The sequence below is a fragment of the Papio anubis genome, chromosome 1, assembly GCF_008728515.1.
Source record: "Papio anubis isolate 15944 chromosome 1, Panubis1.0, whole genome shotgun sequence".
In the NCBI taxonomy this organism is placed as follows: domain Eukaryota; kingdom Metazoa; phylum Chordata; class Mammalia; order Primates; family Cercopithecidae; genus Papio; species Papio anubis.
This window is the reverse complement of record NC_044976.1, coordinates 63508704-63521656: the sequence shown is the minus strand read 5'-3', so window position 1 is coordinate 63521656 and position 12953 is coordinate 63508704.

Genomic DNA, 12953 nt, shown 5'->3' with positions numbered 1-12953 from the left:
AATGGAACATCTCGGTGTAAAACCCGATTGTATGTCCTGTTTACTGAGAAAGGAGAAAACCGCCTTAGGGCTGAAGGTGGGACATGCTAGCGGCAGTGCTGCTCTTTATGCACTAAAAAGGTTTATGGAGATGTTTGCATATGCATATCAAGGCACAGCACTTTTCCTTAAACTTATTCATGTCACAGAGATCTTTATTCATATGTCTTACTGGTGACCTCCCTATGATGATCCTATGATCCTGCCACTTCCCTTTTTCTAAGATGGTAAAGATAATGATCAATAAATACTGAGGGAACTCAGAGACCAGTGCCGGCCTCTGTATGCTGAGCGCCGGTCCCCTGGGCCCACGTTTTCTTTCCCTATACTTTGTCTCTGTGTCTCATTTCTTTTCTCAAGTCTCTCGTTTCCACCTAACGAGAAACGCCCACAGGTGTGGAGGGGCAGGCCACCCCTTCAATTAACCTGTAACATCTTAACAGGGTTTGAAAAGGCAGCAGCACTTATTTTACAACCCTGCCCTCTCAGATAAAAAGAAAAGAAAAAAGCTCCCAAGCTGTTACAAAAAGAAAACTAGAAGGAAAGAAATCAACATTCTTACCTGGGATGGCCCACTATTCTCCATGAGCAACAGAGTTTACAAATCATTCCTAGAATAACAGTATATGATAGAGGCAGGCTCTCAGGGAGATGTGGAACTCCCACCCTTGGTCTCTTCACCTTGAAACACTAGAAAGCAGTTTAACAATCTCTTATTCTCTTCCCCCAAACATAATGATACAATGATGATGTCTTGCTCAAAACTTTGCTTCGATTTGTACATCTGGTAATGGGGATGGACAGGACTGTGTCATTCACATTCTTCACTCCCATCTTCCCAACCACAATCAATAGCAGAATTCCTTCTAGAAGCTGCCTTGGGATTTGTAGGCATGCCTGGAGATCAGATGTGTTTGGGCGTGTCTTTCCTCTGTGCAAAGTTAACTGCCAGAGGAAGTACAGCTTTCTTCCTGCTCCAACTGGATGAAGGGGCTGAAACTGAATACTGAGTTTATTCTGTCCAAGCCTAGCTCCTCAAGGCTGGGTAAGGAAAGCGGATCCCACTTAGGAGAGACTTCTAAGTTTGGGCTTCTGTTAAGAGCAGAAGATGATAATTAGCATGTATTGAGTAATTACTATGTGCCAGGGAAATTATAAGATATAGGTAGATAAATAGAGATATAATAACTTTTTTAAAAAAAATTTTTTTTTTGAGATGGAGTCTCCCTGTGTTACCCAGGCTGAAGTGCAGTGGCGTGATCTCGGCTTACTGCAACCTCCGCTTCCCAGGTTCAAGCAATTCTCCTGTCTCAGCCTCCCAAGTAGCAGGGAATACAGGCACCTGCCACCACACTCGGCCAATTTTTGTATTTTTATTTTGCTCTGTCGCCCTGTCTGGAGTGCAGTGGCGTGATCTCGGCTCACTGCAACCTCCACCTCCTGGGTTTAAGCAATTCTCCTGTCTCAGCCTCCCAAGTAGCTGGGATTACAGGCTCCTGCCATCATGCCTGGCTAATTTTTTGTATCTGTTTTAGAGATGGGGTTGCACCATGTTGGCCAGACTGGTCTCGAATTCCTGACCTCAAATGATCCACCTGCCTCCGCATTCCAAAGTGCAGGGATTACAGGCGTAAGTCACCGAGCCAGGCCTAATTTTTGTATTTTTGGTAGAGATGGGGTTTCACCATATTTGTCAGGCTGGTCTCGAATTCCTGACCTCAGGTGATCCACCCACCTTGACCTCCCAAAGTGTTGGGATTACAGGCGTGAGCCACTGCACCCCGCTTAATTATGAAAATATTTAGAGATTATTTTTATTTTATTATTTTTGTTATTTTATTTTATTTTATTTTATTTTTGAGATGGAGTCTCGCTCTGTCACCCAGGCTGGAGTGCAGTGGCGAGATCTCAGCTCACTGCAAGCTCCGCCTCCCGGGTTTACACCATTCTCCTGCCTCAGCCTCCCGAGTAGCTGGGACTATAGGCGCCCGCCACCTTGCCTGGCTAGTTTTTTGTATTTTTTAGTAGAGACGGGGTTTCACTGTGTTAGCCAGGATGGTCTTGATCTCCTGACCTCGTGATCCACCCGTGTCGGCCTCCCAAAGTGCTGGGACTGCAGGCTTGAGCCACCGCGCCCAGCCTAGAGATTATTTTTAAATGTTACTCTAGGAGCCAAGGGAAATACTTCTTTGCTCTCCTAAGGTTCCCTGAAATATCAATTCACAAAAGACGAATTAATTGGAGATAAAGCATACACATTTTATTAACGTGTAATCACACAGTGATTACCTACTCTCCCAGTAGGGTTCAGAAAGTTATATATCATCTTAGCAAAACAGATTATGGTGGAAAAATAGATTTTTGGAGGGGAGAAGAGGAAAAATGAATAGATCAGCGAATGGGAACAGAGATTAACTTGTAAATCATTCTCTTTGGAATTTGAATGAAAGAGGCAGAAAAGTTGCTTCGTGAAAGGGTCTATTCAGCTGTGGTTACATTTTTGGTCTTAAAAGGAGGAGAATTAAAAACAATTGCTCTTGGTAGGTCTGGATCTTAGGCAGATAAAGGAACTTCAACTTCATCCTGTGCTTTGGGAGAGACGGTGGAGGTGGGAGGTCAGAGAGATCTTGAGGCTTCTTCAATTCACTAAGTCAAAGCCCCATATTTTGGGGTATTAATTTCTGAGCTCCAGCGATCACTTACAAGCTGGGTGATTTAGACCTATTGTTTAACCTTAATTCTCCTATATCCAAAGAGGAATGATACCTGTAGTACTAATATCTATTTTCTTTTTTTTTTTTTTTTTGAAGCCCAGTCTCGCTCTGGCGCCCAGGCTGGAGTGCAGTGGCGGGATCTCCAGCTCACTGCAAGCTCCATGCCTCCTGGGTTTCATGGCCTGCTCAGCCTCCCGGTAGCTGGGACTACAGAAGCCCATACCCGGCTAGTTTTGTATTTTTTAGTAGGCGGGTTTCACGTGTTAGCCAGGATGGTCTCGATCTCCTGACCTCGTGATCCAGCCATTTCGGCCTCAGTGCTGGGATTACAGGCTTGAGTGCCCGACCTCTAATATCTCTATTTTCATACTGCAGGTTTTGAGAGTTAAATTATCTCTGAAAAATGACATCAAACACATCGTAAGCCCTCAATAAATATTAGCTAGTGCTACTATTCATTCAACACTATATTTCAAACACTGTTCTAGATGTTGGCAACACATCAATGAATAAAACACAAATATCTCTGTCCTTATGCAGCTTACATTACTATTGATATTTCCATGCAATATGGTAAAGTATGAATGCTCACCATTTTGAGGCAGGAGAATAGGGCCTGGAGGCAGGGAACCTAAGGACTTCCTAGAAGTAATTCAAATGGAAACACTTCAGCTATGACAGGTAACATCCCCTCCACTTACATAGGGCGTACACCAAGTAAATGACTTTGTAATTTTACATCGTCCTCTTCGTTTACATAGGGCATACACCAAGTAACCAGTGGAAACCTCTAGAGGGTATTTAAACCAAAAAAATTCTGTAATGGGGCTCTTGAGCCCCTATGCTCTGGCCCGCTCCTACCCTGTGGAGCATACTTTCATTTTCAATAAATCTCTGCTTTTGTTGCTTCATTCTTTCCTTACTTTTCTTGTGAGTGTTGTCCAATTCTTTGTTCAAGACGCCAAGAACCTGGGCACCCTCCACCGGTAACAATTTTATCCCCAGAGTCTAGTTGTCTGGGCTTGGGATTGCCCCAGTTCCTGAGAAAATGAAATGGATCAAGTCACTTCTTTGAGAGGTGGTCCTAGATAGCACAGTAAAGGACAGAAAAAGTCAAACAGGAAAGGGAGAAAGGCCAACACAATATACTGAATTAGTGAGTTACCTCTATGAGCAAGTGGAACTCAACCTCACAGAGACCCTCTGAATGGCTGTGTAGAACACAATTCAGAATTGTCCTGGGATATCTGTCCACCAACTTGTTTTTCATTGGTAGAAGGTTTTTCCTGAGGCATCCCTCAAGCAGAAAGACCCAGAAAGCCATTGCTATGCACAAGAATTTTCTGCAGAAGATCTGATGAGAGGGCTGAGGGGAATATGGGTAAGGAACCAACAGCTCTGCTGTGCTCGCTGAGTGCCAGGCATGTGATAGGCTCTGAATAAATACATAAAATAAAGAACAAGGCCGGGCATGGTGGCTCACACCTGTAATCCCAGCACTTTGGGAGGTTAAGTGGGCAGATTATGAAGTTCAGGAGTTCGAGACCAGCCTGGCCAACATGGTGAAACCCCATTTTTACTAAAAACACAAAAATTAGCCGGGCGTGGTTGTGGGGGGAACCTGTAATCCCAGCTACTGGGAAAACTGAGGCCGGAGAATCGCTTGAACCTAGAAGGTGGAGGTTGCAGTGAGCCGAGATCATGCCATTGTACTCCAGCCTGGACGACAGAGTGAGACTTTGTCTCAAATAAATAAATAAATAAAAACAAAAGAAAAAGAAAGGGGGAAAGCACTCAAGTCTGTCTGAGGACACAAGAAGCCTTTCTAGCAAAACTGGTAATTATTGAATTGTGTTGTTTTGTTTTATTTGTAAGAGATGGAGGTCTCATTCTGTTGCCTAGGCTGGCGTGCAGTGATGTGATCAGGGCTCACTGCACCCTCAAACTCCTGGGATCAAGCGACCACCCCCCCCCCCCCCCCCCCCCCCCCCTCTGGGGGTAGTTGGAACTGCAGGCACACATCACCATGCCCAACTTTTTTTTTTTTTTTTTAGGTGGAGTCTTGTTCTGTAGCCCAGGCTGGAATGCAGTCTCGACTCACTCTGGGGTTCAAGTGATTCTCATGCCTTGGCCTCCTGAGTAGCTGGGATTACAGGTGTGCACCACCACGCCTGGCTAATTTTTGTATTTTTTGATAGAAACGGGGTTTCACCATATTGGCCAGGATGGTCTCAAACTCCTGACCTCAAGTGGTCCAACTGCCTTGGCCTCTCAAAGCGCTGGGAGTACAGGCATGCGTCACCATGCCCAGCCCATCCTAACCATTTAGATTTTATTTTAAAGGAATGGAGAATCATCGAGTTATACAAGTACAAGAGTGATGTGACTGACTTGATATTTTAGAAAGATAAATCTGGAGCTGGCCCACTGGGGCACTCCCATATTCCCAGCTACTTGGGAGGCTGGGACGTGAGGATAGCTTGAGGCCATGAATTTGAGACCACCCATGACAATGTAGCAAGATGCCATCTCCAAAAAAAAAAAAAAAAAAAAAAAAAAGCAAAAACAGAAAAAGAAAGATAAATTCTTTCCTCACAGATAACTCAGTAGAAGGAGTTGAATCTGATGTCAGACAAACTAATTAAGAAGATGTTAACAATATTGTAGGAGCGGGAGGCTGAGGCAGGAGAATGGCATAAACCCAGAGGCGGAGCTTGCAGTGAGCTGAGATCCGGCCACTGCACTTCAGCCCGGGCGACAGAGCGAGACTCCGCCTCAAAAAAAAAAAACAAAAACAATATTCTAGGAGAAAGATCTTAGGATCTTCAAATAAGACAATGGCAGGGGAAATGGAAAAGAAGAGATGAACACACGCTTTGCCTAGATACAGCATAAATTGGTTAGATGTAGAGGAATAGAGAGAAGCATGGATGGTGCTCAGGATTCTGGCTTTTAAGGGAAAACGGCCCCTCACACCAAGCTGGAATACGCAGGAAGGAGAGAAATAGGTGAGGGGATGATTTTTTCACATACACTGTATCAGGAGCCTTTGAACTTTTGTATCCTAATACTTCCCAAAATTATTTTGAAACATGTAACCCAGACACATTTTGACGTTGACTGTTAAAATTGTATGTCATAAATGTGAAATGTTTTAAGGGGTGAAATTTCCAGTCATCCTATAAATACCCACATTTTAAAATAAAACTTATATCACTCCTTTAAAAAATATTTATTTATTTGTTTTTATTTGACAGACAGGGTCTCACTCTGTCACCCAGGCTGGAGTTCAGTGACACAGTTTCAGCTCACTGAAGACTCAACCTCCCGGGTTCAAGCCATTCTCCTACCTAGGCCTCCTGAATCACTGAGACTACAGGCACGCGCCACCACATCTGGCTAATTTTCTTTACTTTTTGTAGAAACCAGGTCTCACTCTGTTGTCCAGGCTAGTCTTAACTCCTGAGCTCAAGCAATCCTCCTGCCTTGGCCTCCCAAAGTATTGGGATTACAGGTCTAAACCACTGGGCCCGGCCACATCACTCCTTTAATGTGTGTAATGAAATCTAAATACCATATCAAATTGATAGCCATTAGCATCCTCTTGAAAATTACAAAGCCAGGCATGGTGGCTTATGCCTGGAATCCCAGCACTTTGGTAGACCAAGGCAGGAGGATTGCTTGAGGCCAGGAGTTTGAGACCCGCCAGGGCAACATAACAAGGCTCTATCTCTACAAAAATCAATTTAAAAAATTAGCCAAGCATAGTGTCATGTGCCTGTAGTTCCAGCTACCTGGGAGGCCAAGGTGGGAGGATGGCTTGATCCCAGGAGTTCAATGCTGCAGTGACCCATGATTGTACCACTGCCACTGCTCTTCAGCCTGGTAGACAGAGTGAGACTGTCTCTAAAAAGAAAAACAGGAAATTACATGAACAAGCTCTTTTATGACAGCCAAATTTTTACGTGAATTCTTTTTCACCTTGAACCAAAATTTCCACTCCACTTTCCCTCCATTTTACTGTGATATAACATATATTTATTCTTAGAAGACTTTTCTTGATCACCCTAATATACTCAGCAAGAAAAATATGCATATAGATGGAAATTAATTTTGCTAATCTCCTGTGATCATGAGCTCTACTTTTTTAGAACCCAAGTGTTCAGAATTAAGTTATCATTAGAATTATTAGTAGTACACTAATGAGCAAAATGACCAATGCATTACTAATTTTGATCAAAATCATTAAATAAAAATTAATACTTTATAATAAATGCCTCTAAGATAAATTATAATTTTAAGAAATTAGTTCATATGCATATTACATGTGAATATAATTGCTCAGCTGAGATAGTATTCAACATTAATTCCACTCTATGTTCCATTTTCATAGATAAAAGTATTGAGAAATCTCATTTATGTAAGGCAGCGGATGGGAATAGAAGATTTTTTACAGTAACGTCATTAACCTCTTTGAAGTCCTTCCAAATTGTATTCCAAAAATCGCAGAGTGATCTATCATTAAAATGCATTGTTTAGGCCGGCTGCAGTGGTTCACACCTGTAATCCCAGCACTTTGGGAGGCCGAGGTGGGCGTATCACCTGAGGCTGGGAGTTCGAGATCAGCCTGACCAACATGGAGAAACCCCTCTTCACTAAAAATACAAAATTAGCCAGGCATGGTGGAGCATGCCTGTAATCCCAGCTATTCAGGAGACTGAGGCAGGAGAATTGCTTGAACCAGGGAGGCAGAGGTTGTGGGCAGCTGAGATCGTGCCATTGCACTCCAGCCTGGGCAACAAGAGTCAAACTCCATCTCTAAATAAATAAATAAACAAATGCATTGTTTAGTGATCTATTGGCTAAAACTTGATTATTCCCAAAATTCTGTGGCAAGCAAAGAATTAGAAAGCACCTGACTTAGAAAAGGGTTCACTGTCCAGTCATACGAGTCATTCACTTTCTCAGTTTCTGAAACATTTGCCAAAAAGACTCTCTCCAGAATTATCAAATGATTATTAAATTACACCTGTTTTTTTCTACCTAGAAACATTTTGACTAACCTGATATATTCAGAAAGGTTTAGGAAATGAAAATATTAATTTCTCTCTTTTTTTTTTTTTTTTTGGAGACCAAGTTTCACTCATGTTGCCCAGGCTGGAGTGCAGTGGCGCAATCTTGGCTCACTGCAACCTCTACCTCCCAGATACAAGCGATTCTTCTGCCTCAGCCCTCCTGAGTAGCTGGGATTATAGGCATGCGCCACCATGCCTGGCTAATTTTTTGTATTTTTAGTACAGACAGGGTTTCTCCACGTTGGTCAGGCTGGTCTCGAACTCCCGACCTCAGATGATCCACCTGCCTCGGCCTCCCAAAGTTCTGGGATTACAGGCATGAGCCACCGCGCCCGGCCAAAAATATTAATTTCAAAATACCTTGGGTAATAAAAATTTTGACAAAGCGTTTCTCTCTCATCATGTGATTTAAATATATTTTATTCAAAATCTCAGTGCTATATTTTTAGCTCATTTGATTTATGAAAAATGTCTACCTATTAACTAACTAGCAAAGTCAGCCTTCACTGTCAAACCAAGGGGCCAAGTAAAACTTTTTGGTCAGTAAAGATCTGACTACATTTTTCTATTCAAATAAACAGATTAAGACACACCTCCGCCAAGCACAGTGACTCACACCTGTAATCCTAGTACTTTGGGAGGCTGAGGCAGGCAGATCATGTGAGATCAGGGTTTGAGACCAACCTGGCCAACATGGTGAAGTCCTGTCGCTACGAAAAATACAAAAATTAGCTGGAAATCGCTTGAACCCAGCAGGTGGAGGTTGCAGTAAGCTGAAATTGCACCACAGCACTCCAGCCTGAGTGACAGAGCGAGACTCTGTGTCAAAAAAAAAAAAAAAAAAAAGACACATCCCCATAACAACCATTTCACTTCTGAATTCAGAGAGAGAGAGATAGAGAGAGAGGAGATAGAGAGAGCCCCGCTAAGAATTTGCTCCTAAATAAAATTGTTATTCTCTTCAATATTTTTTACCTATCTTTCCCACTCCCCACACCCTTTTTGTTTTGTTTTGTTTTGCTTTGTTTTTGGCTATCAAAAAGCCTCCTATCAGAAGAAGTGATAGATTCTTCGACAACCGTCAGGGGATAGAAAGGCTGAGTTTGTTAAACAAAAATTGTCATCCTATCCCTAGCCCACTCTACAGCGTAACTGAATTTAGAACATTCCAACAGGGGCCAAAATAGTTCATTCCAGAGGCCATACTTCTTCCTTCCCAGGGCATGTGTTAAATCAGAAAAAAAAAATGCCAGCCCTGCTTTGAATGCATGTTGCCTGCATTCAAAGAGCTTTCACCTCTTCTAGTATCTTCAGTAATCTCTTTGGAGCCCTGGAAGTTTTTGTTTGTTTGTTTGAGACGGAGTTTCACTCTTGCTGCCCAGGCTGGAGTGCAATGGTGCGATCTCAGCTCACCGCGACCTCTGCCTCCTGGGTTCAAGCGGTTCTCCTGCCTCAGCCTCCTGAGTAGCTGGGATTACAGGCATGTGCCACCATGCCTGGCTAGTTTTGTATTTTTAGTAGAAACGGGGTTTCTCCATGTTGGAAAGGCCGGTCTCAAACTCCCAACCTCAGGTGATCCGCCCTCCTCAGCCTCCCAAAGTGCTAGGATTACAGGTGTGAGCCACTGTGCCCAGCCTGGAAGGTTTTACACCTAATGCAAGGTATCGTAACAAGATAGGGACAAGCATGCCTTTTTATTTTACCAAATGGAGTATGAGTGATTAGGAAAGGTGAGCAGAAAAGGACAACTGGCATAACACCTCAACACTCAGCATTTTCTCAGATTAATTCTTTCTAGCAGAATTACATATGGAAATGGAAATCCAGACACTGACTCCCTTCAAATCATCTGTGCCATCGTATCTCTTGGAAAGTCCCTCTATCTGTCTTTGAAAACTGTTTGATATATCATTTGATCCTCACAACAGCTCTTTGAGTTTGGTACCTACAATGACGTTAATGTGACTCCTATTTAAGAGATGAAGAAACTAAGGTGCAGAGACATCAGTCCAATTATCCAAGGTCACTTGCACCCAGCTGAATCAGTATCTTGGCCTCTGTCAGCAGAGTCCTCCATTTCTGCTCTAGCTAAGCAGACCAACATAGAGCTCCCAGCACCACTGGCCTTTCTACCTGGTCTTTGCTTTAAGTTTTGAGGCTATGTCACGCTCCAGACACTTTCCTAAGTGATGAGGTTATCAGGTCAAATACAACAGTCTCTGCCTCTTTACAGTTAGTGCGGAGTTCCACACAGGAGACAAGAAACCTCAGTGTAATCCTAGACAGTGACAAGACGAGAAACCAGCAGGAGGAATCCTGAGAAGGAAGTGATTAACTTAGCTCCTTCTCTCTGCCTCCTTGTAGAATGCTGGTCTAAATGACACTCAGGTTTCTACAATTTCTCATTTAGACTCAGTTAGTGTGTTTTATCCTTGGCTCAAGCTAATTTTTTTCCCCATTTTATTAAGAAAAATTTCTGCCAGGCATGATAGTTGATACCTACAATTCCAATGCTTTGGGAGGCAGACGTGGGAGGATTACTTGAGGGCAGGATTTCAAGACCAGCAAGACCCCATTTCTACAAAAAAATTTTAAAAATTAGCCAAGAGTGGTGGCAGGCTCCCGTAGTCCCAGCTACTTGGGAGGCTGAGGTAGTAGGAGGGCTTGAGCCTGGGTACCATTGCACTCCAGCCTGGGCTACAGAGCGAGACCCTGTTTCAAAAATGAAAAGAAAAAGAAAAAATTTAAAAATATATCTCAGTTGAAAAATATTTATATACTCAACTGTATACGCATTAGCTAGATTCTACCATTAATATTTTACTATACTTACCAGATTTTTTTTTTGAGACGGGATCTTGCTCTGTTGCCCAGACTGGAGGGCAGTGGCATGATCATTGTTTACTGCAGCCTCATCCTCCCAGGTTCAAGCAGATCCTCCCACCTCAGCCTCCCAAGTAGCTGGGACCACAGGCATGCACTGCTATACCTGGCTAATATTTTTTGGTAGAGATGGGGGTGTCTTCATGTTGCCCAGGCTGGTCTCAAACTGCTTGTCTCAGGCGAGCCTCCTGCCTTGTCCTCCCAAAATGCTGGAATTAAAGACAAGAGCAAACAAATCCTTGGCAGTTTACATTCCCGCCCCTAAGCTCCATAAAATAGGAAAATACCACATACCATCATCTGAGGTCTTTTCAAGGAGTAGGGCTTCTGACCCACAGAAAACTATAAAGAAAATTTCTCGGCCAGGCACGGTGGCTCTCACCTGTAATCACAGCACTTTGGGAGGCTAAGTCAGGCAGATCGCTTGAGCCCAGGCATTTGAGACCATCCTGGGCAACATGGTGAAACCCCATCTCTACAAAAAAAAAATACAAAAATTAGCCAAGTGTGGGGGCACACACCTGTTATCTCAGCTATACAGGAGGCTAAGACGGGAGAATCACTTGAGACCTGAGGCCAAGGTTGCAGTGAGCTGAGATCATACCACTGCACTCAGCCTGGGTGACAGAGCAAAACCCTGTCTCAAAAAAAATTTTTTTTTATCATCTCCATGGGTTCAGGTCGTTCATTTAGTTCAGTGGTACCAAACCTGGAAGTACATCAGAATAACCCGGAGAGCTTTTAAAATATACCAGTGCCACAGCCCTATCCCAGACCAACTGAGACAGAATCTCTGGGGGAAGAGGTAGGATTTTACCAATTAGCCAACAAGTAATTACTGAGTGTTAGCCGGGCATCATTTTTGACATCCCAGTGAGTAAGGATCCCTGCCTTCATGGAGCTTCACCTTCTTGCCTCACCACAGTGTTCCCTCCCACCCAGAGTGTCTCAGCCCCTCCTGCCTAGCTCTTTCCTTTTCCGACCTCCAGATATTTGTTCAGGCCCAGGATCCTCTTCTTCCTCTTCTCTGGTGATATGGTTTGGTTTGGTTGTGTTCCTACTCAAATCTCATCCTTCTTTTTTTTTTTTTTTTGAGACGGAGTTTTGCTCTTTTGCCCAGGATGGACTGAAGTGGCGTGTTCTCGGCTCTCCGCAACCTCCACCCGCCGGGATCAAGCAATTCTGCCTCAGCCTCCCGAGTAGCTGGGATTACAGGCATCTGCCATCATACCCGGCTAATTTTTGTATTTTTACTAGAGATGGAATTTCACAATGTTGGCCAGGCTGGTCTTGAACTCCTGACCTCAGGTGATCCACCCACCTTGGCCTCCCAAAGTGCTAGGATTACAGGCGTGAGTCACCACGCCCAGCCCCAGATCTCATCTTGATTGGAGTTCCCATAATCCCCAAGTGTCACAGAAGGGACCCATGGGAGGTAATTGAATCATGGGGGTAGTTACCCCCATGTTGCTGTTGTTGTGATAGTGAATGTGTTCTCACAAGATCTGATGGTTTTAGAAGGGGCTTTGCCCTGACTTCGCTCTGCACTTCTACTTGCTGCTGCCATGTGAAGAAGGAGGTGTTTGCTTCTCCTTCTGCCATGATTGTAAGTTTCCTGAGGCCTCCCTTGCCATGCTGAACTGTGAGTCAATTAAATCTCTTTCCTTTATAAATTACCCAGTCTCTGGTATGTATTTATTAGCAGCATAAGAACGGACTAAAGAGGGCCTGCTCATCCCTCATGGTCCAGCTTACAGGCCACTCCTCTGAGGTCCCACCTGGCTTACAGCTAAGTTAATCACTTCCTTCTCAGGATTCCTCCTGCTGGTTTCTCATTTTGTCACTGTCTAGGATTACACTGAGGTTTCTTGTGGAACTCCGCACTAACTGTAAAGAGGCAGAGACTGTTGTATTTGACCTGATAACCTCATCACTTAGGAAAGTGTCTGGAGCATGGCATAGCCTCAAAACTTAAAGCAAAGACCAGTTTATATTATATTGAATGTAAGGCAATCACCGCCTCCATGCATTACATGTTTCCTGGGTCTAATTCTGAATTCTTCCAGATGACTTGTGACAATCTGACAGATGCTGTTTTACACAAAAGGAAAGAAACTAGACTTTTCAGTGTACAGATCTGAGGTAACGAAGAGCTCTGGGGGCTTATAAATTGTGTTTTTAGATTTTTCTAAGTCCTCCATTGAAAACTATTTTTAAAAAAACTCCTTCTCCCACCAATAGA